Source organism: Hippopotamus amphibius, chromosome 2, assembly GCF_030028045.1.
Source record: "Hippopotamus amphibius kiboko isolate mHipAmp2 chromosome 2, mHipAmp2.hap2, whole genome shotgun sequence".
Classification (NCBI taxonomy): domain Eukaryota; kingdom Metazoa; phylum Chordata; class Mammalia; order Artiodactyla; family Hippopotamidae; genus Hippopotamus; species Hippopotamus amphibius.
Window position 1 is genome coordinate 84230856 of NC_080187.1, and position 21228 is coordinate 84252083.

The following is a 21228-nucleotide window of genomic DNA, read 5'->3' on the forward strand; positions in this document are numbered from 1 at the left end:
CATCCTCAAATTCCTCCTCCATCCCAGGACTACTGCCTAGAATTTTGTCTTAGTGCCTTCTCTCTCCAGCTCAGGGGTTCCCAACAAAGAGGCTGCACCCAAAGGGCATATAAGAAACACCTGGGGGCTTTTTAAAACCCAGCCCTACCTCCAGCTGCCTCTTCTACCTGGCCTATGTGTGTACTCCCAGGCGAGAGCCACAGCGAGCTCTGCAAAAGCTTCCGCAGTGCTGCGTGGGAAAAGGATTGAGAATCCTGCTTAGCCTAAGGCTCTGATCCCTGTGGAAATTGTAACTGGTAGGAAGAGTCCACCTCTGGAAGTTTCTACAAACGACCAGAGAGTGCCTTATATTTATTCATGTGTTCAATCATGGGCAGTCAGGACCCGCAATGTGCCAGATACAGGCGTTAGCACTGGGGGCCCAGAGGAGCCTAAGTTCCAGCCCCTCTTCTTGAAGACTTCCTGGTCTGCAGAAGAAGGAAACACGTGACAAATCAGGACTTGTGCTAGAATAAGCAGCCTAGAGGGTGGTTAAGAAGCTGGACTGCCTGGGTTTGAATCTTAGCTCTGCCACTTACTGGCTGGGTGAACTAAACCTCTCTGTGTCTCACTTGTTCCATCTATAACCTCATGAGAATTGTTTTACATGGGTTAAATCAGTTAATTGGTGGGGGAGCACCCCTAGAACAGTGCCTATCTTACAGTAAGCAATATGCCCCGCTTGATAAATCAGTGCTGTAAATATCTTGATGCCAGTAGAGCCCACAGGATGGTCTGATTTAAGTCCATCTGGGGAAAGTTTCCGAGAAAACATGATTGCTGACTGTGGGTGGGGGACGAGAAGTCTAACAAGGAAACCCTTGTACCAAGTGACAGGTGGAAAAAATGTGACATTTAGGGGAATAATGTTCAGTGTGGCTGGGAGAGTAGAGCGTGCTGGGGAGGGGAGAGACAGAAGCTGAAAAGGTGGGCGGTAGCAGATTGCAGGGGGCCTTGTCCAACCCACCCAGTAGCCTGGACCTGATGGCACGAAACCTTCTTCACCAGCATGTGACATGGTTGACTGGCTTAAGAAAGCCCTCTGCGGGTACTGCAAAGAAATGTCTTGGATTTGCTTCATACTGATGCTGGGAGTGAGGGGTTTGAGGGGTTTAAGAACCCAGACTGGCAATGAGTTGATAGTTATTGAGGCTGGGTGATGGCTATATGGGGGTTCATGATACTATTCTGTTTCTACGTCTTTGCAATCTTCCATTATAAACAATTATCTTGAAAGGGCGGCTGGTCTAAGAAAGCTCTTAGACACCACCACTCTCTGCTCTTATCGGTTATTTGTGCCTCAGCGTGAAAGGAGGAACGTTTTGATGGGCATGAAAAGGAAACAGGGGGTGCCTGAGGCAGGAAGGGGCAATACAAGCAAAATTGAGCAGGGAAAAGGCCGTCACCAGGGAGGCTGGGCTGCCTGACATCAGTCAGCCTCCTTCCCCTCCTGCGTGCTTCCCGCACCCCTACCTGGATTTGGTGCCTGACAGATTTCAGCAATCAGCTCTCTGCAAGCGCAAGGCCAAGCCACTTCTGCTCCCGCCCCCTGGCTTTGATGCTAATGTTTCCCTGGGGCCACTGCAGACTGACTTTCCCCCAACACAGGAGACCCAGAGGCCCCCAGGACTGCCACGTCAGCATCCTGGACGATGTGTTTTCTGAAATGACCTGTTATATCCCAGATCTTGGATCTAAGATGCATCACATCTTGTGTCCTTTCCTCAAGGACAAAGAGTTCACGCGAGGCCCTTGGATCACAGCATGAGCGTCCCATACGGCAGGGACCCCTGCCACCACTGCAGAATGGCCACCCCCGTCCCTCCCCCCAGAGGGTCAGAGGGAAGTGCAGCCTCTGTGAGCCCCGAGAGGGAGGATTATCAGGAGTCACTGACGATTGGACAGCTGCTGCTTGCTTCACAGAAAGGAGATAAATTGAAGCCCACGCATGCGAGCTGCAGCACAGGAAAGAGCGAGCGAGCGTGATTGCGCGCAGGAAAGAAAGCGCTAGAAAAAACGCCTCCTCAGAAAAACGGGGACTTCTAGAAACAGGCAGGCCTAGCCAAAGGGTGCTTCTCGAGTAAAAGAGAACATATTCTTCTTCTAAAGCAACGCTAAGTCTAAAGATTCTGACCTATTCCAACAGGGAATGAAGTGGGACTCTCTCTTGCATCCTCTTCCTATGTCTGCCGGGGAAAGGGGAATGGCCCTTGAGCTGCAGAAAAAGAAATTCTCCCCTGCGGTTCTTTATTCTCCTTTCTGTTGGAGTGAGAGCAGGGGGATTAGAATCTTTCTGCCAGCTGCTTTGACATCTACCATAGTTTAGCAGGAGCTAATCTAATGACAAGAGACTGACTCGGATTTCTTTATGGGAAGGAGCATTGGGCAGGGGAACAAGAAAGCAAGAGAGGATGTCAGATCAAAGCCGGCAAAGGGCGCGGCGGCCCGGCTTCCCAGCCTCTTGCCCTGGCTGTGGGGAGAGGACCGCTGCCTCCACGTGCCCGAAAGAGCCCGTGGGGTCCAGCCAACACCACTGCAGCTGCCCGGCCTCCTTCCCGGCCATCGGTTGCCAGGGCAATGGGGGGAAACGTTGAGAAGATCTTTTCTAGATGACACTGCCAAAAAGAAGGGCAAGGTGAGAGGAGGGAGGGAGGGAACAGACGGAGGCCAGGCTAACCACCTCCCGCAGTAAAAACAAGCGGGAAGTTCGGGGTGCTGCTGCCCTCTACAGGCCAAGCGGTAGACTGAAGGAGCTCCTACCAAAGGGTGCTGAAGATGGGCTGTATCTCAGTTTCCAACCAGGAAACCTGGGAGGCCCCGGGGCCCAGCTGCAGCCACACTCTCGCCAGAGAGAGCAGAGGCCCAGCTGCTCTAGGGCGAACCTGATGGCCTACGGGTTTTCTCACCTAAAGGCAAGCAGTACTGTTGCCCCGCAGGGGGATTTTTAAACGTGTGCAAATAGTTTGGGCTTGTCTTGTGACTCTGGAGCACCCACTGGCATTTAATGGGCAAGGCCCAGCGATGCTAGACGTTACGCAAAGTGAGGGGACGTCCTGAACAGAAAATCTTTCCAGTCAAAATGCCACATGCTCAACCCCTGGGAAAACACTAAGAGCTTGCCCTTACCGAGTCCACCTCCACCTCCACCCCCATTCCCCAGATCACTGTTTCTCAAACAGAGGGACTCTGGGACTCCTACATGTATGCTCAGGGACCTCTACAGAACCCAGTTTAAGAAACTCTACATCAAACATTAAATGTTACCAGTTCTGGAAATCGTTTGGTAATCATGTGATTGTAACTACAAATGCAAACACAGGAACTAAAATCGCATACTGCTGTTGGTTTGGAGATGGTCATCAATGACCCCGAGTAGGTGTTTATTAATCTTTTTATTTTGAGAGTGAAATCACAATTATTACAATGTTATAAAGAGCGATCCTACCTTCAATGTGCCTATGGACCTCCCTGGTGTAAACCAAGGTACCGATGACTTAATCTTTGCTGATCAGGGTGTTCTGGTTTCCACAATTCGAGGGCAGCTGCATAAGGTGGCAGGGGCAGCACCGGGAACTTAAAGGCACGTTCTCAGACCTGGTGATGAGACCCAACAAACTGTGTTCTAGCCAGCTCTCCAGGTGATCCTGAGGCTCACTGAAATTTGAGAACTACCACGCTATAAAGTGTAGTCAATCATTTGAAATGTAGGTGTCTTATTTACCTAAGTGACATGCCATCATTGCAGGCAATGGCTGAGAGCACAGAGAAATGAGATGTAACATGTGTGCAGAAGAAACCAGGCCCGTAAGACTCAGAAACCCATGTTCTTTCTTCTAAATTCTACTGAGTCATTGTCAGCACTGTCTAAAAGAACTTTCTGTGATGATGAAAACGTCCTTTACCAGTAGCCACTAGCCACATGTGGCTAATGAACATTTGAGATGTGGATGGTGCAGCGGAGAAGTAAATCTTTTACTTCTTCAATTTAAATGTCAATAGCCACATGTGGTTAGTGGCTAATCTGTTGCACAGGGACAATCGATCATACAGTTTTGTATAAAAATGCCATAGTGGAAAGCTTCACCCAAAATGATCCTCGGGGGAGAAAAACACACAAGAGCGTTGATACAACTAGCAATTAATCATATTACTCATTAATCTCTTCTTAATGGAAATGGTGACAGATTCTTCTTACCACTGTCTGAGTTAAGGAAATACAATTAATCCACAGACTCGGTTACTCAGATTTAAAGAGGCCTGCCTTCTCTAAACGTCGGCAGCCAGCAGAAGCCAGGCATGGCAGCTGTAAGTCTGCCAGCTAATGCACTGAATGAGGACAGTGGTGGCAAGTAGGACCATTTCAACAGTTCATCTTTTCTCCTCTTGACAGACTTTAGAGGCTCCCTGTCCTGTCTCTTCTAATCACTGCTCTTCTAAATGTTAAGAGGACATAGTCAAGTGGTTACGCGAAGGAGTCTGACCCATAGCAGCGAATTTAGCAGGAATAACGGTGATCTAGCCATCACTCATGCTGGGCAAAGCAGTCTTCCAAGATGGCAGGCTAGAGGAGCAAGCCCTGTGCAGAGGAAAGTTTATAGCACGTCACCTGGTTAGCAGCATTGGCATCTGTCACTTGGCCATTCAGTGCCCAGTGAGATGGGAATCCCAGCCCATGGGGCTGTTTAACAGATTTCGGAACAGGTGAAAGACTCCCAATTAAGGGGCCAATTGAATAAGACTGTGTCTCCTCTTGCCAGCAAACATGATCCACTGCGCACTTCTGCTCCAAACCTCATTATTTGCCTTTTGAATTGCCTAAGTCTGGGCCCATTTGAATGCAGTAAACAAATCAGCCACAGCTGAAGACAAGCCACATCAGTATTCTCTGCAAAACTACAGCTTCAGTCAAAACCCTGAGCCTGTAGGCAGATGGTGGAGGGGCTAAGACCAAGAAGACTGGAAGAAATTCTGAAAATTGGATATCAGGGCCTATTCAGAGTGAAGTGACATGAACAGCAGATGGAGGAAAGAAGTAAAAAGGCTGCAAAGGGACTTCCCAGGTGGCGCAGTGGTTAAGAATCTGCCTGCCAATGCAGGGGGCATGTGTTTGATCCCTGGTCCATCCCACATGCCACAGAGCAACTAAGCCCATGCGCCACAACTACTGAGCCTGCGCTCTAGAGCCCACAAGCCACAACTATTGAGCTCACATGCCACAACTACTGAAGCCCATGTGCCTAGAGCCCGTGCTCTGCGACAAGAGAAGCCACCGCAATAAGAAACCTGCGCATCTCAACGAAGAGTAGCCCCCACTTGCCACAAGCCCACGTGCAGCAACGAAGACCCAACACAACCAAAAATAAATTAAAAATTAAAAAAAAAAAGGCTGCACAAAACAAGAACAGAGTTCTCTTTCTAGAGTAACATGGGTCACAAATCCATTCTCTGTTGTGCCTAGTGCCTTTGTACATGCTGAGCTATCCCTGAAGACAGGGCCTGTCTTGGTGACATCTCCCAAGGAGTCCAGCACACTTCAAATACTAATCAGTTTGACGTCCTGGTGGCTTTAAGCCAGTGCCTCTCAAACTCTCAAGCATATACATCCCCTGTATGATTTGTTAAAATATGTTAACGTTTGAATTGCTATCTCAGTAGGTCCGGAATGAGACCTGAGATTTGCCATTGTTTAACAAGTTCCCAGGGGGGCCAACATGCTGGTCCTTGGACTACATTTTGAGTAACAAGCCTTTATTCTCTCTGTTGGCCACAAGTTAACTTGTTTAGTTGAGAATCATACCAGGAAAGACAAGGACATCAGTTTGATCCTGATGAGTGGGGTCACTTTGTTCTAAGGCTGCAAACTGAACCTGCAGCTCCAGCTGCTTGTCTGGGGTCTTTATTACACACACACACATGCTCTGGACCAGAGGAGATTCAATGGGAAGGGATGCCCGTCTGGAGGTTTGCATGTAACATCCAGGCTGCTGGGAGGGAACCCAGCCCTGAGCCACAGCCACATTGTTCCACAGCTCTGACTCTGCGCTCCCTCCCTCCCCAAGATCTTGTAAGCCCTATTGCCTGGATGTCGATTTTAGAATTACTTTTAGACAAAATCACTCAGAAGCAGGATTGCAAACTAGTCTCCTGTCTCCCGCTGACTGGCTGATCTGAAGTGGCTGCCTGCGGTGCTAATTTGAGAAAGATGCTGAAACCAGGTTTTGGCTCTGCTGGAAGAACTGTCGCACTGGATTAGTGATGTCTGCAGTAGGGGGAAATGGGGAAAGCGGCAGCCTAGCCAGCAGGAGGCAGACTCTAAGCAGGTGTGCAATTCTCGCAGGGAGGCCTGTCTTGCCTCCTCTCAGAACTCAGAACAGAGGGAGGCTGGCTGGGGGCCGTGGCAGGGGAAACGCCACAGCACCTCAGAGCATACCCAGTGTGAAGTCCTCCCCACCCCACCACCGCCACCACCACCGTGCTGCAGCATCCTATACACGGGCTGGGGCTGGAGAATCTTTAGGCGCCAGGTCACCCTACTCCCGTTCTGTCAGAAAGAGGCACTAAGAACACTCTCGGGGTGTCCTTTCTTCCCCCACTGGGCTGGCTGCCTCGCAAAAGAATATGCACCCAAAGGGCTTTCAGCAGAGTGAGCACTGTAGACTCCGCATTTTTAAAGAGAACTAACTTTTAAAAATGGGACGCTCTGGGTTTTAGTCCCACCTCTGCCACTTTTAGAGAAAACACTTGACTTCAGTTTCTTTATCCATAAAATGGAGTTTAACTAGGTGTCCCCAAATTCCCTTTGTACTTGTAGACTGTATAGATCTACAATCTTAGAGGAAATTCAGACAATAGCTCTAGGTGCCCATCCACAAATCACAGCTGCACTCATTCCCCTTTGTGGCATATTGGATTTTTTTGAAAGGCATTTTGGTCTCTGGTTAGTGAGTGACTGCTGTTCATATCTCAAGTTCTCCAGGAAGTTTAGTCCATGTGAGAAAATTAGGTTGGCAGAGACTTGGTACTTTCTGCCTAACAGAGAAAGAGGAAGTGTGAGGTCCTCATTCACTTTTTAAAAGTTTCTGGGAGGAAAACTACTCTAAGATAAAGGCAGGGATCCTGAAAGGCTATCCTGACCACCTGTGTACAGATTCCCTGGGAGAATTACCAAGATTGAGGGGAAAGGACAGAGTAAAAGAACATCATTTTTAACAAGAATTGTGCCCCACCCCAGCCCCATCCAGGTGATTCTCATGCACACAGAAATTTGAGACCTACTCACCTGGGGCTTTCTCCTCCCCCTCAGTGATTTCACGTGATGGGAAGAAGCGGTGGGCGGGGACATGCTCCACACACAGCTGTTCTCGGACAGCAAGAGCTGGAAATTGATTTAATTAGATGCATCTGGTGTTGGCATTGAGGTTGCATACTTTGACAGGTGTTTATTCACTGATGGAATAAAAAAAAAATAGGTCCTCGATTAAGAGACCCTATTTTATGACTAGAGCTTTGGCTATGGCTTTATTTTCATTGGTTTCACACCATGCATTTTAACGTGCTGATTTTCTGCCTCTAGTTGAAGAAATGTGTGTGTGCAACTATACAGTGTGTTTCAAAAACACCCAAGCACAGTTTGTTGATAATAGCAGACATGCTATCATAGAACCGAGTGCGCGACATGCCCCACAGCTTGGTGGTCATGAGGTTTATGGATCACTCCAACCGCCTTGTAACACTTCTGCTTTTTAATGTATAATAGCAACACTGCACCGGATCTTTGACTCATTGACGTGTTTTAACTGGAGTGACTAGATTTCCGTGATGTAGAATGTAAAAATGTTACTTAGAGATGGAGGGAAAGCGAGGAAGAGAAAGAAACAATTTCTTAACAGCACTGATCACAATTTCCTGTCTCTCTGACCAGACTGCCAGCTATAAAGGGCAGTGAGGTAGACTCTTGGCAAAAATGAGGCATCATGTTTCCCCTGTCTGTTGCCAAGTCTCTTGGCCATGACGATCAAGAGGTATTCACCTTTCCCTGGAATCTGGCCTGCCCTTGTAAGTCTGCTTGTTCTGATTTGACCAAGCAGAATAACTAAAGGGACATTATGTCTGTTCAAAGCCTAGTCCTCAAGAGACCTGGCAGGCTTCCCCCGCTCACTCTCTTGGAACCTGCCTAGAGTAAGTAAGCGCGTAAGTCCAGGCCAGACTGTGGGAGGACGAGGCATGTGGAGCAGAGACAAGCCATCCTAGCTGCAAACCCCCAGATCAGCCCGCCCTGACTGACCCTGCAGCTGGCCACAGACCCTGAGTAAACTCAGCCAAGACCAGAAGAACTGGCCAGCTGAACTGGGCCCAAATTGTTGACCCAGAGTCTTGTAAACTAAATACATAGTTTCTGTTTTAAGCCACTCCATTTGGGGGTGTTTGTTATATAGCCAGAGCTAACCGACACATGGGCAAGTGTATGTGTGTTTTATTGATTTTGATCTCCACCCAGCATGGTGCTGGGCAAGGTAGGGCACCTGATAAATAAATGGTGAATAAGTGAATGGAGACATGCACAGATTTTTGTGGCTGGGCAGTGATTAGCCTTTAAATGCTTCACTGTTCGGTGTACCATGGAATAAAACATCATTCTTCCTTGAGCTATAAAAAGTAGGAACGTTCAGAACGCTGCCTTTTTGACAGCAGCCAATGTCTCTATTATTAAGTACCAGATGGGAAACTGGGTACCTCCTGCTCTGAAATCTGAGGCACATGCCTATAATTCTCTGAAGAACTCAACCCATTAAGTAATTACTTTTGGAAACTGCATTCTCTGGAAATCCGCTTCTTTAACCTATATAGCTGCAGAACAGCCCTGCAAGGCAGGCTCTCCCCACATCACAGAAATGAGCCCCTGTGGTTTGTTCCCTTCTACAGAATTACTGGCTACATCTACTCGGGGACGTAATCAGAGGCTGTGAGACATGGAGTGAGGTATCTGAGTGTGCTCGCCTGCCACCTCCTGATTCTAACGGTCACCAACCTGTTGTTCATAAAAGAGCCAAATCCATACAGACCTGGTAAGAATTCAGGGCTCCAACTAACATCTAGGCAGGTGGCATGTGGGCATCAAGAGCCATGAAGAAACCCAAAAACAATATTAAAGAATGAAAACAATAGGATCTTGAGAAATATCTTCACTGCATATTTGCTACTATACTTAATGTTCATGAACTGTTAAAGTTGCCAAGAACAAAGACGGAATTCATATAATGTAACTGCTCAGTGTGGCAACAGGGCTTTGCTATTACTGCTGTGTGATGATTTGACTTAATTCTTTTACCACCTGTCTGTATTTGTAATATTTGTGAACTCCTCATTTATACCTTAGATCTTCACTTGGATGGAACCTATCATTTGTATGTTAACATTTGTCGCTAGGATTCTTTTATCATTGGCCTCTAACAAAGTAGTACCTGTCACCCAAAAAAATTACGAAGGAAGACACAGAAGATAACTAATCTGGATCTTCTTGGAAGAGCTTAATAATGCATAGCTCAGCACCTCTTGAGCCTGCTTAGGAAGGAAGGGTGTGGGAAGGTCATGCCCATCATCCAATATGTGCATCTGTGCACAGGGGGCCATGCTTCCTAAGGCAGCTTTTAGTCACGGAAAAGGCTGGAGGAACAGTGGGTAACTGAAGACACATCTTGAAAAGTGCATATGCTTTGGGAACAGATCAAGGCTCAACTCTGCTTAAGGTTAAACCTAGAAATTCCTCTTCTAGGAATCTAGTCTACAAGTACACAAAGAAGGATATTCAAGGATAGTCACTGTAGCATTACTTTTAACAACAAAAAACTGGAAGAAAACCTAAGTGTCCCCCAGTAGGAGATGCGGTTGAATAAACATGGTACGTGTATTCAGTGGATTACTATGCAGACCTGAAAAGGAATGGAGCATCTCTAGCTGTGCTGCTATGGAAAGAGCTTGGTTCTTTTCACTTAATAATGCAATTAAATGCAGGAAATTGTACATGTTGGGCCCCCATCTATGTGTATGCAGGAAAGAAAATTGTATCAAGATACACAAAAAACTCTCAGTCATGTTTACACATGGAGAGTGGGACTAGATTAGGATGTTTTCTCCTAGCCCAAGACTAAGAATGAGACTTTCTCCTCCTCATTTCCCCTTTTGTTTCCTGTTGGAATTTTTCTCGTGTGTGTATGCTATTTGTGTCACTAAAAAATAAAATCCTACCTCTGTCACTTTACAGCTGCAGTAGATTGCAGGGTGGACATGACCCTCCCCACCACCCCTCCTCGTATTCATGACGCTTTGCAACATGACTGTGCAGCTCCCCCAACAGTAAGTGAGGTTTATTTCACCATCCCTTGAATTTAGGCAGACCTCGTGCCTTGCTTTGGCCAATAGATTATGGCAGAAGTGACAGTAATAGTTCCAAGCCCAGATATCAAGAGGCCTTTTATCCATCCAGCCTTCCAAGAGCAATCTTACCCAGCTGCCGTGTGAACAAGCCCCAGCTATCCTGCTGGAGGATGAAAGAGATCATGTGAGGAGTTGTGCCCTACTCCCAACACCCCAGCTGACAGCCAAACAATCTCTGAATTGTGATCTAATCAAATGGTGCTTGTTCTAAGCCACTCACTTTGGGGATGGTTTGTAACATAGCAAAAGCTAACCGGTATTCCAACCACGTGACCTTGGGAAGAATGTTTGCTCGTCTGTAAAATGGGAATAACTACACCAACTACATGAGATTTTTTGCAAAAGTTTAGGTGAGATTATGTATAGAACACACTCAAATTTCCCTTTCTCCATGCCCAATAATAGAAAATGAATCTTGAAGGATGGAACAGAAGGGAGGTGGCACCCTGGCACAGGCCTGGGGCTGGAAGAGCCAGAATCAAGGTAGGTGGGTGGGTGGGTGTGTGTGGGGCGAACAGACTTGGAACACTGAGTAAGGTCTTCCTGGTTGACTCCCACAGAAAGAGCTCTGCTGGCTTAGTGACAGGACAGGCAAGTCTATGCCCTTAGACCACGTCCTGACAGACTCAGAAATGAAGAGAAAGCACTGGGACTTTTTAAGCAGGACCACCCTGGAGGTCAGCTCCAGGCAAGGAAACTGTGACAAGATTACTAAAGTCAAATGTTTCTAGTATGCAGCAGGATTGAGATATTTTAGGCTAGAGTGAGGATAAAAGCTGAAATTTATTGAGCATGTGCTGTGCTAAGTCTACTTATAGGTAGCAACTAACATTTAAATTTCAGAACTTGGTGAGGGGGGTTCAATTTTCTCCATTTCGCAGATATGAAAGCTGAAGTACCTGGAGGCTTAAATAATCCAAGAAGGCTTCATGAGACCTGATGCTTTGCGGTCTTGAAGGCTGTGGGTCCTGGAGGACAGCTGGGAAAGCATTGAAGGGGAGTAGAAACAATGTAGCAGGACAGGAAGGGGCAGGGTCCAGTGGGCCATTTGGAGGTGATATTTGGTAGCATATGACCAGGTGATAAAGAGACCCTGGGGACACTCAAGTCATCTATAGAGATGACTTCATCCCTGTGGAGGAGACACAGCCTCCTCATGAGTCTCAGTGTGGCAACCATGTGTCAACTGAGAACAGGGAGTGAGGAAGTAGTGCTATTGTTAACCAAAGCTTCAATGAAAGAATTTAGGTCGGTAGAACACCATCACTAAGACCAGAGTTTGGCTCATGGCAAAGCTGATATCTCCTCCTGCAGAGAATGAGATATGGGAGTAGTGACACCTAAGTTGGTGGATGACCTTGAAACCCAGTGCTGAGGCTCTTAGGCAACCATAAAAAGTGTTAAAGAAATAAAGACTCTCCAGGGAATTCCCTGGCGGTCCAGTGGTTAGAACACCTTGCTTCCACTGCAGGGGGCACGGGTTCTAACCCTGGTGGGGGAGCTAAGATCCCACAAGCTGCTTGGCATGACCAAAAAAAAAAAAAAGAAGAAGAAGCAGAAGAAAGTATCTCCATTTCAGTGTCTCAAGAATGCTTCTAGCCTGTTGAGGTATTTCACCACCACCACTGCCACTTCCACCTCTCATTCATTAATTATTTCTATAAATATTTATTGCAAACTTACTATGTGAAAAGCACTGTGCTGAGCACTGAAGAGTCAATGGAGAAGATAGACTCACTGCCCTTTGAAGCTTATACTCTAGTGAAAGAGACCAAAAAAAAAAAAAAAAAAAGTAGGCAGCTAATTTCAGTGGCGACACATGTTGAGGGGTCTCAATAAGGAAATAAGCACTGTGTTCACACAGAGAGAAATGGGGATGTGGAATGCTACTACAGCTAGCTGGTAAGGGAAGACCACAGAAGAAACAATGTGAAATCTGGGACCTGAGAAATGAGTAGGAGTGAGTTATGGGTAGAGCAGATGGAAGAACATTCCAGAAGGTGGACATTAAAAGCCCAAAAGTGAGAAAGGGATTGACGGATTTGAAGAGCTGAAAGACAATGACTGTGGCTACAGTTAGTGAGTGAGGGGCAAGTGGCACAAGGTGAGGATGGAGAGGTGATGGCGCCTGAAGCTGTAGGGTCCTGGCGGCCACAGTAAGGACTCTGGATTTTTTTCTAGAAACAGTGGGCAAGGACGTTAGATTTAAAGCAGGGGAGTGGCATGGTGTAAGTTTTAAGATCACAAATTGCTGCTCTGTAGAGAGTAGATCACACAAGAGGGCAAGCCAGGAGGCATGTGAAGAGGGTCCAGGCAAGAGAGAGTGATGGCTTGGGTGACAGTGGTGGCAATGCAGATGGATATCAGAGATGGGTGTAAGAGCTGTTATGATGGTAGAATCAACAAGACCTGCTGAGGGATGGATGGGGGCCGGGGGGGGGGGGTTGGGGTGGTGATGCAGAATGGAAAAGAGTGGGTATCCAAGAAGAGAAGGATTTTAGATGTGAGTCTGTAGCTCAGTATAGCCATCAATATACAGATGACATTTAACTTACAGGACCAGATAGGATCACCAAGAAAGAGTATAAAAGAAAACAAACAAACAAAAAACAGAGACTCCAGGAACATTCCTTAACAAATACCAACATTTAGAACTGGGGTTAGCAAACTTTTCTATAAAGGGCCCCATGGTAATATTTTAGGCTTTCTGGGCCACGCCATTTCTGTCACAATAACTTCACTCTGCCACTGTAGCATGAAATCCACCATACACCATATGTAAACAAGTGAGCGTGGCTGTCTTCCAATGACACTTGAAATTTGAATTTTGTGTAATTTTCAAATGTCATGAAATATTTTTTTTCAACCCATTTAAAAGTGTAAAAACCTATTCCTTGCTCAAGAGCACTACAGTAACAGGCAGGGGACCAACTGGGTCCACAGGCCATAGATTGCCAACGCCCGACTTAGATCAGAGAGAGGAGAAAGGGCCAACAGGTAAGATCAGAGGAATGGCCTTTGTGGTCATGAAAAGACCCATCCCAACCCTCTCCAAAAGGGGAACCCCAACAGTGATTTAAGGTCACCAGTTGGTAAGACAAAAAACACCAATATCAGCTGCAGAAAATTTTAGTGGTGGCCTGAGAAAGGTTAGTTTCCCTGGACCTTTCCAGGACTAAGAGGGATCAGAAACTTCAAGCACCCTTGTTCTGATTCTACCAGAATTTTGAATTTTGAGCCAAATGTGATTTTCATGACCAGGGTAATCATCCCCACATCCATGATTCTTCTTATCCCAGTTGATGGGAAAAGGACAAAGGAAATGGAATATATAAAATATCGTAAACCTGGGGCATTTTTCTCTAAGTATGGGGACAGGAGAATCATAAAAGGAACCACTGAGTGTCGATGATAAGGATAATAGTGCTCCTTAGGCTGTAGTGGGCAGAATTCTAAGATAGCACCTGTTGTAAGTTCTCCCCCACCCAAATCCATGTGGTGAAGTCCTAACCCCCTTCAGGATGTGACCTTATTATAGAAATAGTCATTACAGATGTTAAGATGAGGTCATGCTGGAGCAGGGTGGGGAAGCCCCCAATATGACTGGTGTCCTTATAAAAGGAGGGGGGAATCTGGATACAGATGCACAGAAGGAACAACCATGTGAAGAAGTAGGCAAAGATTGGAGGACATTTCTACATGCGAAGGAATGCCAAAGGTTACCAGCAAATCACCAGGATCTAGGGGAGAGGTATGGGAAAGGTTCTTCCTTACAGTCCTCAAAAGGAAACAAACCGTACTGACACCTTGATCTTGGACTTCTAAACGTCAGAGCCGCAAGACAATAGATTCTGTTGTTTAAGCCACCCAGTTTGTGGTATTTACTTGATAGGACAGCCCTGGAAATCTGACACAGTACCCAAGATTCCTCCCCCCAGGTATCTACACTCTGCACAATCCCCTCTCCTTGAGTGTGAATGGGACTTGTGAATATGAAGGATATACCTCTTGTCATTATGTTATATGATAGAAGGGATTTTGCAGATGTCCTTAAGGTCCTTAATCAGTTGACTTTGAGTTAATCAAAAGAGAGATTATCCTGGAGAGCCTGATGTAACCAAGTGAACCCTTAAAAGGAATCGAGCCCTTCTCTAAGAGGTTCAAAGCCTGAGAGTGTGAGTTCCTATGGGAAAGGGTGGAGTGGCAAGGGGCTGAGGGTGGCCTCTAGGAACTGAGAGTGCCCTCAGCCAACAGCCAGCAAGAACACAGCATCCTCAGTCCTTCAACCACAAAGAATTACATCCTACCAACAACTCAAATAAGCCTAGAAGAGAACATAGCTCCAGATGAAAAGGCAGCCTGGCTGACATCTTGATTTCAGTCTTAGGAGACCCTGAGCAGGGAAGCTAGCTATGCTTTGCCTGGACTTCTGACCTACACAGCTGGGAGATAATAAATAGATGCTGTTTTAGATGGCTAACTTACATTACTTTGTTATGCTGCAATAGAAAAGTAACACATGTGCCAAGAATAATATGAGGGTAATAAAGTATTTTGAAAGGACCTAAATGCAATAGTGTAAGTGGGTTTCTTTTATTGTAACGTTAATCATAAATAGGAAAATAAGAGCAGCAAAGCACTGTAGATTTCCAGAGTGCAACAGGGAAAAGCAAGTTTTCAAATGTGCTAAAAATAATTCTAATTGCTATCCATTGGTAAGGAGCACTCAGATGAAAAAAGGCTTTATGAATCTAAGGAAGCATAATGAGCCCCCCTCCCCACTTTTCAGGCTCCAAATACACTTGTGGTGTAATACAGACGGTTGAAGAAGAGGAGGAGAAGAAAGGAATCATCTTCTTCCCACTGTTACCCACTCAGAAGCAATTAGTGATGGAGAACAAAGAAAGCCACGTGCCTTCTTATTCTAAGGCTTAGGAGACGGGAGCCAGGTGGGGGAGGAAGGGGCCCTGGGAGAGTCTGCTTCTTGGGAGTAACTTGACAGAAGCCAGGTCTTCCATTGACAGTGGGCAACATTAACAGACTCACGCGTGGATTTGTAGGCCCAGTTTCTAAGTAGTCTTCCTGTCCTTCCATGTCTATTTAATGCTTGATGGAGAGAACTGGGAGGCTAGAAAACAAAGTAGCATTTATTGAGCACCTGCAATGCCCTAAATACTGCACTAGTTACTTTCACACTGTAACTGCAGTTAACCCTCACAGCTATCTGTAGTAATCCGGGTTCCCCAGAGAAATAGAACCAATAGGGTGTGTGTGTGTGTGTACGTGTGTGTATTTTATAAGGAATTTGCTCATGCAGTTGTGGAAGCTGGCAAGTTCAAAATCTGCAGGGTGGACTGGCAGCCTGGGGACCCAGAAGAGCTGAAGTTCCAGTTCAGTCCCAAAGGCCATGAGCTTTAGAACCAGGCAAAGCCAAGGCTGAGATGAAGTTCAAAGGCAATCAGCTGGAAAATTCTCTCTTGCTCAAGAGAGGCCAGTCTTTTTGTTCTATTCAGACCTTCAACTGATGGAGGAGGCCTACCCACATCATGGAGGGCAATCTGTCTCAAATGTTAACCTCATCCGAGATACCCTCAGAGAAACCCCCAGAATAATGTTTGACCAAATAAATACTTAGGCACCCCTGGGCCCAGCGAAGTTGGCCCATGACGGTCACACCATCTGAAAGGTAGATATTGCCCTCAGTCCCTCTAAGCCTCAGTTTCCTCGTATGCAAAATAAGTGACATATCCATGAAGTAGGTGGTTGGAGGTCAGTCTCTCTGACTTTAAAGTTGGGGGTAGGGTAGGTGTCATTGAATCTCACCTGGAAAGAAAGTTCAGTTCTCCCTACCTACGTTAATAACCCTCAAACTAATATTCAGCCGACGAGCAAGAGTTGAGCCTAAGTAAGCTGGGTAAGGAGTCATTAGGAAACTACAATCTCATCTTGGAGACAAGATCAAAAGCAGCATAAATGTACAGCAGGTCTTAATTTCTCTCCAGTACAGGTGCTCAGGGGGATGGAGTCACTCCCCTCAATCCCACCAGAAGTGGGAGGTGGTGCAGGGATCAGGACGCAGGTCTGTCCACCTCTCCTGCTGCCAGAAACCACTCGTCTCCGATGACCAGAGAGAAATGAGGCCCTCAGAGAGTGGGATGAGCACTTAAATCAAACGACTTTGTTTCATGAGGGGGCTTGCCTATTGAGGTCCACCTAGACAAGAGAGTAGATACTCCAAAAGCCTATCCTTTTCAACAGGATGTAGGCAAGAAGGATTGCCTTAGAACAACTAGACAAGGGATACAGGAAAGTTACATGACAAAAGTCTCAGGCCCCATCCTGCTTCCTGCGTGCATTTCCCTGACATCAATATGTGATCTGGAGCCTCTACTGTGGTCCCGAGCTTGAGTTCCACCCCCTCCAGAAGCTGACTTCCTCTCCACCTCCAGACCCCTCTTTGTCCCCAGACCCACAACCTGGTGCCTGCCTCCTGCCTGGAGGTGGGCTGTGCGACCACTGGTGACACCTAGTGGCAAAGGCAGAGGCAGCAGCCAAAAGAACCAGTATTCCTGGTCTTCTCTCCTGGAGGTAAGCGTAATCACCACTGACCCTTGGACAAAGGAAGCCGTCAAGGAGACTCTCTTCCAAGAGGGAGGATCCCTGTGCAAGAGAAGAAAGAGAGGTGGAATGAGGGCTCAAGAGTCATATGGCTTGAATATTAAAAGAAGGTGACTTCATTCACTGCTCTAAGCTGGTCAAAGTGTACCAGTGTTAAAAAGCACAGAAAGACTTGTGGCTTTTCTGGTCTTTGGAAAAGGGCCAGATGAAGGTTTCTAGTCCCAGACTCTTGTTTAAGCCCCCGTTCCTGTTCCTCCTCTGTCTATCTTCTCTGTCTATCTTCACTGTCTACTGTCCACTGTGCTGGGTAGCCACCAGGCACATGTGGCTATAATTATTTAAATCAAGTCAATCAAAACTGAATTTAAAACTCAGCTCTTCGGGTGCAGCAGTGACTTTTCCAGTGCTCAAAAGCCACATGTGGCTGGTGGTCAACATACCAGGCAGTGCAGACTACAGAACAAGAAGAAAAGGCAGAAAACTGGGTGGGATTATTTGTTATATATTTCATTAGCAGGGAAGCACAGACAGAGAAGGAACTGTCACAAATTCAGCCTGAACTGCGTTTTTTCCAGATGCCACATTGCTGTGTGTCTCTCCCAAGAACATGAGCCATGTAGGTGTGTGTGTTTCAGACTCTGTTTGTCACTGGAGGTTAAGACAAGGTATTCTCTCCCTTCTTGCTTTTTCTTCAAAAGAAATACCATTTTTTCTTTCTGACAAAGGATGCTTGGTGGAAATGTTTGGGACTCTCTGGTTTGGAATGAGGGAAGACTCTTTGGGAACACAGAGTGGCCAGGTTCTATGGCAAAAAAGAAGTCCTGGGGAATTCCCTGGCAGTCCAGTGGTTAGGGCTCCGTTCTTCCACTGCAGGGGGCACAGGTTCGATCCCTGGTCAGGGAACTAAGATCCTACATGCCATGAAGCACGGCTGAAAAAAAAAGAAAAATTCCTGAACCAGTGGCCATTAGACTGGCCACCAACATCCAATCATCCCATGGGGTCTGTGGGTGCCTGTCTCATTCATTCACTCATCCAGCACGTACCAAGCACCTAATATGTGCCAGGAACTATTCTAAGCTATGGGAATACAGCCACAAGCTGGACATAAACCTCCCCCGATGGGGCTCACACGGAAGGGAGTGACCAACAATACAAGTAATGGTGCCATGTGTGTGATGAGTACAGCTCAGCTGTGTAGGACGATAACTACAGCTGTCTCGTTTTGAATTCTATAACCCCACTCCTGTTCCACACCAAGCACTGAGCTCTCTGCTCACCATAGACTAATGACTCCTCACAGCAGCCGTATTGGGCCTTAGGGATGGCTATTCTCACCTTCCACATGTGCAAACACATTCAGAAGTAAAGCCAGTTGCTCAAAGTACCCCACTGGTTCAGGGATATGCCATCATTCAAGCCCTGGTCTCCCTAACTCCATTTGACAGGGAAAAAATATGTGTTCAGGAGACGTGAGTTCTAGGTTCAATTCTGTTACCAAGTAGCTGGGTGGTCTTTGGGCTCATCACTGAATCTTTCCAGGCTCATTTCTTCCTCTGTAAAATGAAGGTGTGATACTATTGAATATTTAAGATCCCTTCCAATTCAAATATTCAGTGACTCTGGAATGCTAGGAAGGACCTGCAGCTCTGCAGATAGAAGAAAGGAACAAGACATAGACTCTCCCCCAGTGGTAGAGACAGTTGGATACAATGTGATATACTCCATGCTAAGAAAACAGAAGTGCTATGGAAACACAGAGGAAGGGCACAAAAGCCAACCTTGGCTGGCGGGGGCGGGGGGGGGGGGGGAGAATGGGGGGGAGGGTAGTTATCAGGGAAAACTTCCTAGAGGAGGTGAACAGAGTCCTGGAGGACAAGTAGAAGTAAGGGTGTTTGAAAATGTTGAGAAGGGAGGAAGAGGTGCTGGGCAAAGGGAACAGAAGTGTCAGAGCATAGCAGGAGGGTATTCAGTGTGGGTGGTGTGTGTTTTGGGAAAAGGAGAGAAGGGAGCCTAGAAAGGGGCTAGGTGATGGAGTTCATAAATGTGCTCAGACATATTCGGTTGCTCGGAGATCTGGGTAGTCACTAAGTGGTGCTGCAAATGAGAGGGTAGCCCAAAATGCCTCTCAGCGTCTACATCAGCAAGGTCATGTGCCACCAGCTTGAGATGTCATCCACTTGTTGTTGAACTCAACTTGTGTGTCTAACACCGAGAGGACAAACACGTGGAAATGTCAGAGTCTGGAGCACAGAAGGGTTTATTGCAGCAGCCCATCAAGGAGGGCAGGCAGCTCGTGCTCAAAAGACCCAAACTCCCCGACGGTTTCCTGGGAAGAGTTCTTAGAGGCAACATTTGGGGTGATGGCTGCAGGATGTGTGACTTTATTCTGATTGGTTGGTGGTGAGGTGACCAGGTGGTGGTCCAGGAATCTCAATCATCAACCTTCTGCTTCTGACCAATCTAGGGTCTCAGCATGTAGTTACCATTCTCTACCTGGGTGGGAGCCTCAGTCCCTGTGGAACAAAAGTACCACTATCAGACTGTGATATATATCCCTTGAGGAGGAGCTAGGCGTCTCTGTTTTCCACACTATTGTTTCTTGACTGCTTTTCCTTTGTTTCTGCATTCCCTCACTTCCCTAACTAGTAGCTGTTTTGAATCTGCCCTTTGGAACTTGGGGAAGGTCTAGGAGGCTGAAGCTGAAACAGGAGGGAAGGGGGCAGGGCACAACCTTTGAAAGAATGACATAGCCTGAGGACGTGACATAAACTGATTAGAACCACAAGGGTCCACGGCGATGGATGTCGACTTCCACTAGACCTTAAGCCTCAGATATGCTCACTGTAACACATCAGCAAGCTAAATACACCCACAGGCACGATGACAGCTCTAAGGCCTACCCTAAGGATCAAAAAGTGGGGGTGGTCCAATTCCTGGAAATCCCCGCCCCTTCCCAAAATAGCTGAAATACTCCTCCCACTCATTAGCCTATGATATTACCCACCCCTATAAAAACTGACAACCCCATACCCTGGTGCATTTCTCACCTTCTGAGATGGCCCACACTGTCTGTAGAGTGTGTTTCTCCCTTGGCCGCTCTCACCTTCTGAGACAGATTGCATTCTGTCTGTGGAATGTGTATCTCTCTAAGTAAATCCACTTCTTACCTATCACTTTGTCTCTCACTGAATTCTGTGACAAACAAAGAACCTGAGCTTCACTGAGTCCTGAGATCAGGTGTATGATTTCAATTAAAAGACAGTGGGTTCAAGTCCCACATCTGAGTTTTGGCTGGGTTCCAGTCCCAGCATGTGGGTTCAAGTCTCAATTTGAGTTGTGCAGTTTCATACCGACTTCTGGCAAGTGCAATGTGATACACAGCCTAGAATTTTAAAGGGAAAAGACTCCTGAGGTCAGCTAATGATGAAGTCATGTGCTTCCCTCACTGTAAGATGAAGCCACAGGCTCTGTCCTCAGCACACTTAGAGCTGGAGGCCTCAGGAAACCCAAGACAATGAAGGCTTGACATCTCCCTTACCCCAGATTACCACTCATTCTAGAGAGCCTGAACAAATTTCCCAGCTCAGCATCTTAGAGACACACACTGTTGCTCCTGCATACAACCTGGAGAGCCAATCATGTCTCTGCTGTTCAAATTACACTCCTTAGAAGCCTTAGGAGTCACCCCAAGGCAGTTGAGGGATGGGCCCAAAAGGACTGGATGGCTCACGAGTACCACTTACGTTTGTTTTATATATTGGCTTCCACATGAAACAATTTCTGCTGCTGACAAAAAGTTTGAAAATACCAGTGCTACTCCAGTCTCTCCATTAAAGAAAATAAATGAAGGCTAAGAGAGAAGAGCTGAAATTATGACCCAGGTCTCCCAACCCCAGTGCTCTTTCCCCACCTTCCTGCCTGTTCCCTTAACTCCACACATCCAGGCTACAAGGTTTGGTTAGCTGTTCCAACCCCAGCTTTCAATATTCAAAGCACTTACCAGCGTGCTGTGCACTTCCTGACTACCAGCCGTTTGCTAAGGGTGTAGTCAGATAGGGTGTTCAGCTCTGCATGAGCCAGAAAATCCCCAAAAACCCAAGTAATAGTTGCTTACACACAGGGTAAAAGTGAATT

At 46.7% G+C, this 21228-nt stretch overlaps 1 protein-coding gene across 1 annotated transcript in view; it reads right to left on the bottom strand.

Annotated features, from left to right (window-relative positions):
- Positions 1-21228, bottom strand: part of ACER2 (alkaline ceramidase 2) — a 77977-nt gene that overhangs the window by 16705 nt on the left and 40044 nt on the right. The window lies entirely within an intron of this gene.